Source organism: Amblyraja radiata, chromosome 24 (assembly GCF_010909765.2).
Source record: "Amblyraja radiata isolate CabotCenter1 chromosome 24, sAmbRad1.1.pri, whole genome shotgun sequence".
In the NCBI taxonomy this organism is placed as follows: Eukaryota; Metazoa; Chordata; class Chondrichthyes; order Rajiformes; family Rajidae; genus Amblyraja; species Amblyraja radiata.
This window is the reverse complement of record NC_045979.1, coordinates 6,478,906-6,493,447: the sequence shown is the minus strand read 5'-3', so window position 1 is coordinate 6,493,447 and position 14,542 is coordinate 6,478,906.

Genomic DNA, 14,542 nt, shown 5'->3' with positions numbered 1-14,542 from the left:
ATAACCTCACATTGATCCACAAATTGTATCTGCCATGCATCTGCCCACTCACCCAACCTGTCCACGTCGCCCTGCATCCTCATAGCATCCTCCTCACAGCCCACACTGCCACCCAGTTTTGTGTCATCTGCAAATTGTGCCATATGCAAATCGAGTATATACTCCAAAATTGGAACATTGTGGAACCAGAAATATATTTTTTGATTAAGAATATGTCCCAATATACTTATTGAGCCATCTACACTATTGTTTAAGGTACAAAAAGCAGGAATAATTCAGCGGGTCAGGCAGCATAACTGGAGAAAAGGAATAGATGACGTTTCGGCTTAAGACCCTTTTTCAAACTAAGTGGAGAGGGAACCGAGAAACATGTAAAGGTACATATTTAATCAAATTAATGAAAGATATGCAATTAGACAGATTAAAGCCAGCACAATGGTCCATTTTTGGCTGTGGGGAAGGTGGCAAAGAGTAATACAAATAGTGACACACAGCAGGACGACAGTGAAACTAATATGACGACTATGGTGGGCAAGGGACGGAGAGAGAGGGAATGCAAGGGTTACTTGAAGTGGGAGAAATAAATATTCATGCCGCTGGGTTGGAAGCTGCCCATGTGAAATATGAGGTGCTGTTCCTCCAATTTACGTTTGGCTTCACAGACAGTTCCAATTCAAATTCAGCAATTGAAATGAATTACTGAGTAACGGCCATCGCTGAAAAGACATTATGGCTAAGGTACTCTGTGCCTGAACCATGTATGTGTTGACATTTTAAATGGATCAGGATAAACTCATTGTACTAAGTGAAGTATACATTCTTCATATAACAAATAGTTTGCATTTATCAAAATGTATAAATGTCTTAAAAGGCATAAATGTGCATCTACGGGAACTGCATAATTGCAGGATGTATGTTTCTTCAGACCTGGATCCCTGGTTAGAATGATTCTACTTTGTTTTCTGGCAGTTATTGGCTAAATGCATTGTTTCAGTTTAGTTTATTGTCGTGTGCCGAGGTATGGTGAAAAGCTTTTGTTGCGTGCTAACCAGTCAGCAGAAAGACAATACATGATTACAATCCAGCCATTCACAGTGTACAGATACATGATAAAGGAATAACGTTTAGTGCAAGGTAAACCCAGTAAAGTCCAATCAAAGATAGTCAGAGGGTCCCCGATGAGGTAGATAATAGTTCAGGACTGCACTCTGATTGCAGTAGAATGGTTCAGTTGCCTGATAACAGCATTGAAGCCCATTGGGAAGGTCTCATCTTTTAACTGTGGTCTATATTGAATTGGCTGATCTTGGCCAGGGACAAATCATCCTCTACGATAATTCACAAAACTGGGGCCCAGCAAGGACGCATCCTTAGCCCTATATCATCATCAGCAGCACTCGGAACGAGTATGACTGTCCTCTCCTCTACATAGGGTCGTCTACTTGTGGGTCTGTAGAGGCCAATCCGCAATCCACACACCTTGGTGCAACGTGGGCAGTGGAGACTGGCAGTGGTTGGTAGTTGTCGAGCCCCCTTCTCTCTCTCTCTCCCCTTACGGTACTGTTGCTTTGTCTCTGCGACACGGCTTAGCTCCGCTTCGTGACGTTCAGCTCCTTCCTGCATGGATTTCCTCCAGGAGCGCCTGTCCAGTGCAGTGTGCTCCCAGTTGCTTGATGTGATGTGGAATTTCTTCAGACTGTTCTTGATGTTGTCCTTGAAGCGTTTCTTTGGCCTGCCGGGGGCTCGCCGACCTTCCTTCATTGAGAGTACAGGATCTGTTTAGGGAGACGTGTGTTGGACATGCAGACGCATCCTCATACAGTGGCTTGCAAAATTATTCATACCCCTTGAACTTTTCCACATTTTGTCACGTTACAACCACAAACGTAAATGTATTTTATTGGGATTTTATGTGATAGACCAACACAAAGTGGCGCATAATTGTGAAGTGGAAGGAAAATGATTTTCAATGGTTTTCAAATAAAAAACTGAAAAGTGTGGCGTGCAAAAGTATTCAGCCCCCTTTACTCTGATACCCCTAAATAAAATCCAGTGCAACCAATTGCCTTCAGAAGACACCTAATTAGTAAATAGAGTCCACTTGTGTGTAATCTAATCTCAGTATAAATACAGCTGTTCTGTGAAGGCCTCAGAGGTTTGTTAGAGAACATTAGTGAACAAACAGCATCATGAAGCCCAAGGAACACATCAGACAAGTCAGGGATAAAGTTGTGGAGAAGTTTAAAGCAGGGTTAGGTTATAAAAAAATATCCCAAGCTTTGAACATCTCACGGAGCACTGTTCAATCCATCATCCGAAAATGGAAAGAGTGTGACACAACTGCAAACCTACCAAGACATGGCCGTCCACCTAAACTGACAGGCCGGGCAAGGAGAGCATTGATCAGAGAAGCAGCCATGGTAACTCTGGAGGAGCTGCAGAGATCCACAGCTCAGGTGGGAGAATCTGTCCACAGGACAACTATTAGTCGTGCACTCCACAAATCGGGCCTTTATGGAAGAGTGGCAAGAAGAAAGCCATTGTTGAAAAAAAAGCCATAAGAAGTCCCGTTTGCAGTTTGCCACAAGCCATGTGGGGGACACAGCAAACATGTGGAGGAAGGTGCTCTGGTCAGATGAGACCAAAATTGAAGTTTTTGGCCTAAATGCAAAACGCTATGTGTGGCGAAAAACTAACACTGCACATCACCCTGAACACACCATCCCCACTGTGAAACATGGTTGTGGCAGCATCATGCTGTGGAGATGCTTTTCTTCAGCAGGGACAGGGAAGCTGGTCAGAGTTGATGGGAATATGGATGGAGTCAAATACAGGGCAACCTTGGAAGAAAACCTGTTAGAGTCTGCAAAAGACTTGAGACTGGGGCAGAGGTTCACCTTCCAGCAGGACAACAACCCTAAACATACAGCCAGAGCTACAATTGAATGGTTTAGATCAAAGCATATTCATGTGTTAGAATGGCCCAGTCAAAGTCCAGACCTAAATCCAATAGAGAATCTCTGGCAAGACTTGAAAATTGCTGTTCACAGACGCTCTCCATCCAATCTGACTGAGCTTGAGCTATTTTGCAAAGAAGAATGGGCCAAAATTTCAGTCTCTAGATGTGCAAAGCTGGTAGAGACATACCCCAAAAGACTTGCAACTGTAATTGCAGCAAAAGGTGGTTCTACAAAGTATTGACTCAGGGGGGCTGAATATTTTTGCACGCCACACTTTTCAGTTTTTTATTTGTAAAGAAATTTGAAAAACATGGTCAAATGCTTCAAATTAATAGGAATAAATATCAGCGGTAATTAGCCTTGGACTAACCACATCAAAGCTACAACCAACAAAGCACGCTGATGTCTCCACTTCCTTGGAAGGCTTAGGAAGTTTGGCATGTCCCCAACAACCCTCACCAACTTCTATAGATGCTCCATAGAAAGCACTTTATCAGGATACATCCCAGCTTGCATTGGGAACAGTTCATCCAAGACGGCAAGAAATTGCAGAGTTGTGGGCATAGCCCAGGCCATCACACAAGCCAGCCTCACTTCCATCGACTATACACTTCACGCTGCCTCAGCAAGGCCGTCAGCATCAAAGATCTTATAGCAAAGCAAGATGGCCTACTCCTACGCAAAATACGTAGTGCGGTCATGGGCAGAGTCATGGGTGATTATAGGACCCATTTTAGCAACCAGCCTCCGCCATCTTGTTCCGCCATCTTGTTCCGCCATCTTGCTTCGCCATCTTGCTTCCGGCCAAAGATCGGATCTTTGCTTCCGTATCTTCGCAAGTCTTTGACTTGGGCGGGGAGAGGGGGTGCGCGGCCCGGGGCAGCGGGGAGAGTGGAAGGGAGTAGTGCAAGTGGGGTAGTGGTGGCGCAGGAGGGTTGGGTAGGGCCGGGGGAGGGAGAGAGCAAAGATCTTATAGCGGAGCTCCGCGATAAGATATTTGGGAGAGAGGTGGGGTAGGGGCTGGGGGCTGGTGGGTTAAGGGACTACAGCATAGGAGGGGGGAGACATTGTAGTGGGGGGGGGGGGGGCGAGGGAGTGCCAGGGGGGGAGAGTTGAGGGGTGGGATAGGACCTAGCGTGTGTGAAGTTGCGGGGAGGTTTACAATGTTTATTATTTAATGTCCCTTGTCTAGTCTGAAATAAAGTTCATCATTGGATATAAAAATCAGACGAAATATAATTGTGTATGTTATATGATTATATACATTTATATCACATTCATGTATATGTGTTTATAACCATTTTATTCTTTAACAAGAATTAACAGAAGTATGAACTAACAAAATTATGAATCTAACCCTATATCATGCACAAAAACTGTTCCCCCGCAATGTTAATTACCCTGCGAGTCGGGTCGGGTAGGTTCCGGTTACTACAGAATCAACTCAAACACAGCTTGTGAGCCATTTAAAAAGAAATGATTTAAAAAACATTAAAAAAGACAATTACCAGAGTCAAATTTCATTCTTGACAAGAATTAACAGAAGTACGAACTGACAGAATTATGAATCTAACCCTATATCACACACACAAACTGTTCCCCCACAACGTTGATTACACTGCGAGTCGGGTCAGGTCGGGTAGGTTCCGGTTATTAAAATGGTCGGGGAAAAATGCCCAGGATCCCCTCCGTAGCGTACTACACGTCAGCCCATTGCATTTCACAGGAGTAGCCTATCTTGCTCCGCTATAGGATCTTTGGTCAGCATAATCAACGTCCAGTCTCACCTCAGTCGCTCCCTCGTGTCTCCCTCTCCCATCAGGGAAGAGGCACAGAAGTTTGAAAATGCATACCTCCAGATTCAGGGACGGTTTCTTCCCAGCTGTTATCATGCAACTGAATGGTCCTCTCATTAGCAAGAATCAGTCCTGACCTCTTGGAGACCTTCGAGCTATCTTTAATCAGACCAGATAACATGTTTCAATCATGTTGATTGAGGGGAAATTATTGGACAGAACACCTTTGTTCTTCGAAATAGTGCCATAGGATCTTTTGCATTCATCTGAAAATTGGACAATTTGCATTCATTTAGGAATTCATCAGATCTTTTTCATTCAACTGAGAATTCAATTAGGATCTTGGTTTAGCATTTCATTCACTAGAGATGATTTCTGATTAAACAGTATTTCTTCAGCATTGTATGGAGAACGTTCACCTGGATAACGTGTTCAGAGAGTGTGGAATGGTACTGCTTATTGATGCAGGGGCTAGAGCATTAGTACACAGCCACAGGTAGCACATCATGGCCACCTATTGAGATTACACTCTGGTCAATCCACCTAGATGAAGAATGGTCAGTCGGTAAAGCCAGTTCGATCTAAGGAGCCGTTTCCTCTGTCAGCCCATGATATCAAGAGAGGAAGTGGGAATCTTTAAGGATACGAGAAGCAATATGGGTGGCAGTGGCAGCAAAGCTGGGTGGCAGTGAACTGTGAGGAGGATGCTATGAGGATGCAGGGTGACGTGGACAGGTTGGGTGAATGGGCAAATGCATGACAGATGCAGTTTAATGTGGATAAATGTGAGGTTATCCACTTTGGTAGCAAAAACAGGAAGGCAGATTAATATCTGAATGGTGTCGTTGGGAAAATGGGAAGTGCAACAAGATCTGGGGGTCCTGGTTCATCAGTCACTGAAAGTAAGCATGCAGGTACAGCAGGTAGTGAAGAAAGCTAATGGCATGTTGGCCTTCATAATAAGAGGAGTTGAGTATAGGAGTTAAGTGGTCCTTCTGCAGTTGTACAGGGCCCTAGTGAGACCACACCTGGAGTATTGTGTGCAGTTTTGGTCTCCAAATTTGATGAAGGACATTCTTGCTATTGAGGGAGTGCAGCGTAGGTTTACAAGGTTAATTCCCGGGATGATGGATTGATTAGTAGGACTGGATGTTACAATCCCTAAGATTTTCCCTACAATTGACATTCTTGGGGATGACCACTAGGTGATTTTGCTACCAATCAGACACATCTTTAGTTGTGTACCTCAACGTCACTGGGTGTTTCGGCCTTTTATCACAAGACACCCTCAGTCGAGGCAGGCCCACCGCAGGTTGACCAGACCTGGGTGTGTGTCTTATTGTTAGCCTCTAGATGGTCACGTGGCAGCCCAGACAGCATATTTCCTCTTCAGCCACGTTCAGTGACTGCTCCATTCGGCGGCCTTGGCAAGTTCTTTTATTGCCCTCCTTTGTGCCTGCCCTCTGACTCCTACTTCTCTCAGGAGCCTTGTGGTGGAACTGGCTACAAAGCCCCTGCACCCCACCTCCACTGGACACACCCTTACACTCCAACCTCTCTCCTCTGCCTCTGCTGCAAGGTCTGAATATCGAAGCTTTTTTCTTTCATAAGCCTCATCCACCGCCTCCTCCCAGGGGACCGTCAGCTCAATGATGGTCACGCCGACAGGAGTTGGGCCAGAGAACGAGGTCTGGTCGCAGGTAGCTGCGATTTCAACTGGTAACCAAAGCCTCTGGCCTAGGTCAACACGCATTTCCCAGTCCCTGGCTGTGTTCAGTGGGCATGAGTTGAGAGGTGAGGAGTTAGTTCTCCGTTTCTCTCCTTCCCGGATGAAGGATGGTATTTGCGGGAATGTTTGATGGGCATGGCGTTGATGGTAACTCTCTTGCACTCGAGTTCATAATAATAATAATAATAATACATTTTATTTATTGGGCGCCTTTCAGACATCCCAAGGACACCTTACATAGGTTAACAGGAATATAAACATATAATCAGAATAAAATAAATAATAAAGACATCACAGAAACACAAATTAAAAACAGAATTCAGTCCAAAAACAAAAAATCAAAAACACAATGTGAAGAGAGAGCAGCGGCAGCTAAAGTGCGCCAGCGTCCACTCTCTCTTCACGGCAGCCATCTTGGACAAAGACTAACAGGATTACCATACAGACAAAAAATCATCCCCCCAACAATGGATACCACTGTGGGGGAAGGCACAATGTCCAGTCCCCAACCCCAAGTTCACCCCAAAGTCAGGCCTATTGAGGCCACCGCAATTGCCTCTACGGAGGCCCGATGTCCCTGGCCGTTCTCACCGGGTGGTCTTGCTCCGGCGTCGGGAGAGTCCTCTCAGCGGCTGGGCCACCTGGAAGGGCCGCTTTCTAGCTGGAGACCGCGGCTTCCGAAGCCGACAAGGCCGCGCCGGTTTGGAGCTCCCAGGTTCCCGATGTTGAAATCGGCGCCGCCCGCTCCGCTCCGCAGCCCCGCAGCCCGGAGGTGTTGAACACGGCGGTCACAGCTCACCGGAGCTCCAGCAAGTCGATCCAGCGCGTCGATCCAGGCAAGGCATCGCCCGCTCAGCTCCACAATAGCGCTCCAGCGCTGTGCCGCCACCGAGGCTGAGGTGCTGGGCGGTCCCCGCCAGGAAACGGCGCTCCACGCCCGCTGGTAGGCCACGAGGACGGGTCGACGGGCAGCCCGGAGAAAAAGCTGCCTCACCGACCAGGTAGGGACCTAGAAGTAAAATTGACCCCAACCCCTACCCCTACCCCCCACATTAAAAAGTCCATTCTCCAAACATCACTAAACAGGACTCACTAAAAACTTTTTAAAAAGCAAATTAAAACGGACAGCTGCTGGCTAGCAGCCGTTCCCCAAGATGGCTCCTCCGCAGGATGGTTCAGCTGCCAAACACCTCAGCACCTGGTTGTGTCGCCAGGTGTATCTGCCTTGTGTTAGGCTGGTCATACAACCGACCAGGATGTGCTTGAGGTTTGCTGGAACTGCACACAGGGGGCAGGCTGGATCCTTTCCCAGCCAAAGATTTAGATTTAGCTCAACTTATTTGACTCCATGGTTCACAGCTCTCTCCATGTGATCTTCCTCCTCTCAACACCATCCCACCTCATCCAGCGGCCTTGTTTGGCTTGGGATATGGCTTTGGCACACCTGGCTGCTTCTTCCTGGTGGCGCACCTCCTCCACCACCAGGTGCCGAAGTTCACCTGGAGTAGCCTTTTGCCAGGTAGGTTTCAATGCTCCCAGGCCAAAGGCCCCTCGGCCTTGTTGGACATGACCCGCTATGTCCCGGTATCGGATGGCGGATTTTGCGTCCAATGCCACTGCTGCTGGAGTCCATTTCTTCCCTGTTGCTAGGGTTGGAGCGACACCTCTTATTATTGGGTCCCGGGATTCTGTTAGTGTCATGTCCAGCCTCACTTTGGCACATTTGTATTCCTCCACCAGGCTTGAGACTGGCAGAGAGAGGGCTCCATTCCCATAAAGCCCTATGCTGCTGAGGCATCTCGGTAGCCCAAGCCACTTCCTCACTTGTGAGTTCACCAGTCTCTCCAGCTGGTTGACATGGGATAAAGTGACCTCGTAGATGGTAATTGGCCACATGAGTCGGGGCAGTAGACCGAATTGAAGGCACCAAAGCTTCAGCTTCCCTAGGAGAGCAGTGTTGTTGATTTGCTTGAGGCCACTGATTGTATCCTGCCTGAGTTGTTCCACCTGCTCTGCATCCTTGAGGTATGTGGTGTACCATCGCCCAAGGCTTTTGACAGGCTTCTCCAGGGCAGTTGGTATTGTCTCGTTATTGATGCGGAACCTTTCATCAGTGAGCCGGCCTTTGACGATGGAAATACTGCAGGATTTGCTGGGTTTAATCTCCATTCGTGCCCATTTGATGTTTTCCTGGAGTTTATCCAGCAGGCGTTTGGTGCATGATTTTGTTGTTGTTATTGTGGTCATGTCATCCATGTACGCACTGATTGGAGGAAGACGCAGCCCACTCTTCAAGCGTTCCCCTCCGACCACCCATCGTGATGCTCGAATGATGAGCTCCATTTCCATGGTGAAAACCAGAGGAGAAATGGTACAGCCTGCCATTATGCCTACCTCAAGGTGCTGCCAGGCGGTGGTGTTGTCCTGTGTTGTGACGCAGAACTGGTGGTCCTGGAAGTAAGCTTTTACCAGCTTTGTGATGACCTCTGGGACCTGGGAGACGTTTGGAGTATTGTGTGCAGTTTTGGTCCCAAATTTGAGGAAGGATATTCTTGCTATTGAGGGAGTGCAGCATAGGTTCATGTGGTTAATTCCCGGGATGATGGGACTTTCATATGTTGAGAGAATGGAGCGACTGTCATATGTTGAGAGAATGGAGGGAATGGGGAACTGGAATTTAGAAGGATGAGATCGGATCTTCAATTCAATTCAATTAAATTCAACTTTATTGTCATTGCACAAATACGAGTATAGGTATAGGTACAACGAAATGCAGTTTAGCGTCTGGTCATAGTCATAGTGCAAGATAGTAGGAGTAAAAATAAAAATACAAAATAAGCATACAATAAAAAAAAAAAATACTGGTTAACAATGTGTGGATTGTGGATGAATTAAAACTGGTACATAGGCAAATAACTGTATACAAATGGGAGAGTCTAAAGATAGCTAGCGACGGGACTCTGAGTTCAGCAGTGTAATGGTGTTGTTGAAAAAGCTGTTCCACAGCCTGCTTGTGCGAGACCTGAGGCTCCTGTACCGTCTCCCTGATGGGAGGAGGGCAAACAGTCCATGGTTAGGGTGAGAGGGGTCCTTGATGATTTTCCCGGCCCGTCTCAGACACCGTTTTCGGTGGAGGGCATCCATGGCAGGGAGCGGGGCACCGATGATGTGCTGAGCGGTTTTCACCACCCGTTGCAGTGCCTTCCTGTCGGCTGCGGTGCAGCTGCTGTACCATACCGTGAAGCAGGTGGTCAGGATGCTTTCGATGGTACAGCGGTAGAAGTTGGACAGGATCTGGGGGGACAGGTGAACTTTCTTAAGCCTCCTCAGAAAGTAGAGGCGCTGCTGCGCCTTTTTGATCAGTTTGGTGGTATTGAGGGACCAGGACAGATCCTCTGAGATATGTACCCCGAGGAATTTGTAGTTGGAGACGCGCTCCACCTCAGTCCCGTTTATATGGATGGGGGTATGTCTGCCACCTCTGGTCTTCCTAAAGTCAACAATGATTTCCTTCATCTTCTTGGAGTTGAGGACGAGGTTATTGTTGGCACACTAGGCTGCCAGGTTCTGGACCTCCTCCCTATAGGCTGGTTCGTTGTTGTCGCTGATCAGTCCTACCACCGTGGTGTCATCGGCAAATTTTATGATGGCGTTGGAGCCATACTTAGGGACGCAGTCATGGGTGAAGAGGGAGTAGAGGAGAGGGCTGAGCACACAGCCCTGTGGCACGCCGGTGTTCAGTGCTAGAGTGGAGGAGGTGAGGTTGTCTTATTGAAACATACAAGATAATTAAGGGATTGGACACGCTAGAGGCAGGAAACATGTTCCCAATGTTGGGGGAGTCCAGAACCAGGGGCCACAGTTAAGGGGTAGGCTATTTTCACCCAGAGAGTTGTGAATCTATGGAATTTTCTGCCTCAGAAGGCAGTGGATGCCAATTCTCTGAATGCTTTCAAGATAGAGTTAGATAGAGCTCTTAAAGATAGTGGAGTCAAAGGATATGGGGAGAAGGCAGGAACGGGGTACTGATTGTGGACGATCAACCATGATCACAATGAATCAGAGGGCCAAATGGCCTACTCCTGCACCTTTTGTCTATTGTCTAATATGCAGAGAGGGGGATATTGGTGAGGAAGAGAGAAGAAATGCAAAAACTGCCAATGTTTTCCCTATCAGTTAAACAAGTACTTTGGTACTTCACTAAGGAAGACACAACAATCTCCCAGAAATACTAGGGGACTGAGGATCTAGTGGAAGGGAGGAACCGAAGGAAATCCACATTAGTCAGGAAATAGTGTTGGTTAAACTGTTGGGACTGAAGGCAGATAAATCCCCAGGGCATAATGGAATGCATCCCTGAGTACTCAAGGAGGTGGCCCTAAAAATAATCGATGCATTGGTGATCATTTTCCAATGTTCTATAGACTCTAGATCAGTTCCTGTGGACAGGAGGACAGCTAATGTAATCCCACTTTTTAAGAAAGGAGGGAGAGAGAAAACAGGGAATTATAGACCAGTTAGCCTGTAGTGGGGAAAGATGCTCGAGTCGATTAATAAACATGTTATAGCAGCGCATTTGGAAAGCAGTGACAGGATCGGTCAAAGTCATGGATTTATGAAGGGGAAATCATTCTTGACTAATCTGGAATTTTTTGAGGATGTAACAAGTAGAATAGATAAGGGAGAGCCAGTGAATGTGGTGTATCTGGACTTTCAAAAAGCCTTTGACAAGGTCCCACACAAGAGATTAATGTGTAAATTAGAGCACATGGTATTGGGGGAAGGTATTGACATGGATAGAGAACTGGTTGGCAGACAGAAAGCAAAGAGTAGGAATTAACGGGTCCTTTTCAGAATGGCAGGCAGTGACTTGTGGGGGGCCGCAAGACCCAGAGAGTTGTGAATCTATGGAATTTTGGGGCCGCAAGACCCCAGTTATTTACAACATATATTAATGATTTAGACTAGGAATTAAATGTAACTTCACCAAGTTTGTGGATGATACAAAGCTGGGTGGCAGTGTGAGCTGCGAGGAGTTTGCTATGAGGCTGCAGGGTGACTTGGATAGGTTGGGTGCGTGGGCGGATGCATGGCAGATGCAGTATAATGTGGACAAATGTGAGGTTATCCACTTTAGTGACAAGTACAAGAAGGCAGATTACTATCTCATTGGTGTCAGATTAGGAAAAGGGGATGTGCGACCGATCTGGGTGTCCTTGTACATCAGTCACTGAAAGTACGCATGCATGTGCAGCATGTTACATGTTTTCAAGAGAGAGTTAGATATAGCTCTTAGCACTAACGGAATCAAGGGATATGGGGAAAAAGCAGGAATAGGGTAGTGATTTTGGATGATCAGCCATGATCATCTTGAATGGCGATGCTGACTCGAAGGGCCAAATGTCCTACTCCTGCAGATATTTTCTGTTTCTATGTTTCTATCCATCAATTAGTTCTTACTCTTAATCACCCTCAACAGAAGCACTAAGGGAAGATTGGGAACATGAGCTAATGATAAAGATCTCGAAGGATAGATGGGAAAAGTATTTGATGAATACACATAACTGTTCTATTAATACAAGACATAGTTTAATTCAATTCAAATTATTACATAGACTATATTATTCAAAAACGAGGTTGAATAAATTTTATCCAAACGTCTCTCCCAGATGCGATAAATGTTTGTTTCAAAACGCTAATATAACACATTCATTTGTAGGATGTACAAAGTTGAATAAATTTTGGAGTGATATATTTGATATATTTACAAAGCTCTTCAAGTCAAGAATGGAACCCAAAATGGAATGGATTATATTTGGAATAATAGGACAAGATACCAATTTAAATAAAGACCAAAATGTTTTTTTTAATTATGGGTTAATAATTGGAAAGAAATTGATACTTAAATTTTGGAAAAATACAACCATACCAACTGTTAAAATGTGGATTAGGAATATGATGGACATAGCATGCCTTGAAGAAATAAGACTCCGACTAATAGATAAATATGACCAATTCTTGAGGAGTTGGTCTCCTTTCATCGACTTTTTGGATTCATGTGATGCAGCGGTACCATAAGGATTGCTGATTTCAGTTCATGACGTGGATAGATCTACATCTCCGAATACAGATTTGAAAAATTCTCTTTTAAGGGGCCTTCTCTTCTATTTCTACTTTCCACTTTTTCTTTTTTATTTTATTTTTTTATTTTTATTTTTTATATCCACTTCACATTTTTCTACTCGCTACCATCTATTTTTCCACTCTTTCCCCTTTCTATTGTTTTCTTTTTCTTGTCTTGCTTACTTCCTTCTCATAACATAAAACTAGAGGTTGTACATAGAATGGATTATGGTATGACATAGTTGGCACATAAAATTAGGTGCCACTGTATTGTTTTGTATTGTATTAACTTCTAATAAAATAAAATTAAAAAAAAAAAAAAAAAATTAGTTCTTACTCTAAGCCAAGGGGTTTCAAACTACCGGCTCGCAGGCATCCCCCAGACCAGACACACCCTCCCCCCCAGACCAGACACACCTCAGACCAGCCGCCCCCTCCGCCCAGACCAGACACCCCCCAGACCAGACACCTCTCCATAATGAACATTAACAAATTCAAACTGCGCTCATAGCTGACACCCAGACATCTAAATATCATGAAAATCACAACTGCCCAGAAACTGATCCCTGATGTTGACAGGCTGGTTAAAGACAAGAGATGTCAGGCGTCTGGAAGCAGCAAGTGAAAAATGAGTGACACTGTTCGATGCACTGCCACATGTAAGCAAAATGCATCATGAAATATTGTGTCATAATATTGTGATTCATTCATTTTCTGACTATCTATTATTGTATATGTGATAGTTTCAATAATAATTAGAGGCTAACTGTGTTCTTTGTCTGAGTTTGATTGCAGAAAGCAGGCTAATATAAATTAGGTGCAGTTGTGCAGCCTACATTTACAATTTGTTTTGTTAGGTCTATGTTTGTGTCTGCTAGTGTTCGATTTCAAATGGTTTATTAATGGAAAGGGTGTGGCTCTCAAAACAATCTGAGCTAAAATAGCATTGTTTTTTCTCTCTCTCATCACAACTTTCTTGTAGTCTACGAGTTAATACCAATCATAAAAATAATGCTTGCTAGGCAATCATCTTCATAAGAAACAACATTCTTAAAGTGAAACACTTTGTAGTTAGAGCAGAGACTGAGACACATGAGAGCAGGTTGAAAAAACGAAGGCACCGAAAGCTGTAGGAGTACGCAAGCGTGCGTTCGCACGTACACAACTGATCCAGCCCGCATGAAGTCACATTTTGCCCAATCCGGCCCGTGACCTAAAATGAGTTTGACACCCCTGCTCTCAGCCTTCTTCTAAGCTCTACGTCATGGAAACAAGTGGTTGTTTTTGCAAAGGCATTTATTCTTTTTTCAGTTCACTTAGGTTCCCTCTCATGTCATGATGTTGTATGTGAGCCCATGTACATCTAAACACTAACATCCTGTCATGTCTGGAACAGCATTAAGCATGAACACCTTTGCTAATAAATCCCAAAGATTGGGATGTTTCAGACACCTGCCTTCTTAGGTGGATGTAAAAGAATGAATGGTATTATTGCAAAGAACATGTGAGATGTTCTGCTGATACTTGGGCCATTATTTGCCCTTCAGCTACCCTTAATAAAAATGTATCATCTGTTTCCTTACCTTGTGTGTTCGTAGAACTTGATGTGTGTAAATTACCTGCCGTGTTTCCGATGTTACAACGCTGACTGCACTTCAAATGTACTTCATGTGATATCCTAAGGTCACAAAACTGCCCCTATAAATATGCATCATTCAGTGGGGGAGGCTGCAGATGGGAGATAATGCAGATTGCATGGTCATACAGTGCATTCCTTGCAGAGTCAGAAGTGCTTCTAATTGAGTGAAATTTGAATCAATTAGTTTAATTATATTTAATTGCACATTAGTAGTTGATGTATTCGTAACAGCAGACCCAAATTTGTTGTGTGACACTGACAAATTTGGTTATAACATACGAGTTTATCTGGGCTT